This window comes from Schistocerca nitens, chromosome 3, assembly GCF_023898315.1.
Source record: "Schistocerca nitens isolate TAMUIC-IGC-003100 chromosome 3, iqSchNite1.1, whole genome shotgun sequence".
Taxonomy (NCBI): Eukaryota; Metazoa; Arthropoda; class Insecta; order Orthoptera; family Acrididae; genus Schistocerca; species Schistocerca nitens.
In genome coordinates this window covers 164,315,894-164,317,608 of record NC_064616.1, presented here as the reverse complement: position 1 = coordinate 164,317,608, position 1,715 = coordinate 164,315,894, and positions in this window count along the sequence as shown.

Below are 1,715 nucleotides of genomic sequence, written 5' to 3'. Positions count from 1 at the left end.
GAAAACTTCCTTCATAATAATTTTATGTTTACCGCACTACTAATGACAATGAAACCACTTACAACGGAGCAACTATGGAAAAAAAATGACACATGATTTCTTGGTGTTCTTGTTAACCAACATCAATTAATATAATCATTTACAAACAAGTGCCCAATAATGAAAAAAAAAACTTAAATTGAGTATTTTGCTTCTGATTACTGTACATCTCACTATGTTTACAAAGGCCGATAACAATGTTTTCACAACAGAAAAAACGCCTTAGTCTTTATGCGAACATTTTAGGTCAGACTCTTTATGACAAATCCAAGCTCCCACAGGATCTGAGAACATAACTGTAAACGGTTACAGTGTGAATATTCAGTAGTCTGCTAGTTATATCAAGCAGCTATCATCAGTGCGCTAAGCGTAATCGATATTTTGAGGCTTTTGGCAATCTGATTACGACGCAATTCAATTAACGAGGCCCCGGCTGCCGCTAATAGAGGTTAGCAATCTCCATCCCTTGTTAAGCTCGTTACATCAGGTACTAATTCTCCACGTTACGTCACCATTTTGTCATAGTTAGTAAAAGACGTCATTGTTATGGCACACCAAATCGGATAATTTCTTAGTTAGCAATAACATTTGCGATGATGCATTGCGTTTACCCTGAAAAAATTTCATTTCTTCGCCGCTATTTTGACGTGACTTACCGTGAGTTGTTCCACTGGTTAGTAAACATCAGTAAGTAGTAATGTTGTTCATATAAGGAAATACTGACGAAAACAACTTAGATACAGCTATTGCGTAACCAACACCAGTTACCGGAAGTCTTCATCGACTTTCTTTCAGATACTTGAACCCATGTTGCTGTTTCCCGACGGTGTATTTTCGGCGAACAAGGAAGACGTGCTGCGAGAGACAGGCTTTTCATTTCCCATCCAGTGACAGCAGCTGTTGTTCCACAAACAATACAGGCTGTCAGTCTTTATACGGCCCCATTACAAGAGCGGCTCCATTCTCTACCGCCCCCCTAGAGTCAATAGCTTTTCTGTACGCTAAAGCAGAATAAGGCTTAGAGTGACCTACATTGTAATAAGTAAAGAGCTCGTATACACGCAGTGATAATATTTCAGTCCCACGTAAGACTCTTCCTCAAAAAGTGTAAAGTTGCATCGAAAGGAAATTATTCGTGAAGAGTCAAAATTGTCGTGTGTATCCCCCCTCCTTTTCCCAAATCCAATGAAACTGAAAAATCGCAATTATTCAGTACCCTTAGGTTGTTGTTGTTGTTGCTGCTGCTGATGTTTGGTCTTCAATCCGAAGACTTTCCTTGCTAGCATATCCTAGAACCTGTTTACTACATTAATGCCCTCCCTGGACGATTTTTACCCACGCACTTCCTTCTATTAACAAACAGACGATTCCTTGTTGGCTTCGGTATGTATCCTATCAAACGATCCCGTCTTTTAGTCAAGTTATGCCATGCATTTATTTTCTTCCCCAATTTGATTGAGTAGCTTCTCATCTGCCCATCTATTCTTCAGCAATCTTCTGTAACATCATAACTCAAAAACTTCTACATTCTTCTTACCTGAACCATTTATCGTCCACGTGTAACTTGCATCTCGAGACAAATAGCTTCCGAAAATACTACTTAAAATTAAATTTGTGTCAAACGTTAACAAATTTATCTTTTCCAAAAAAAAAGCGTTTCTTAATATTACCACTTT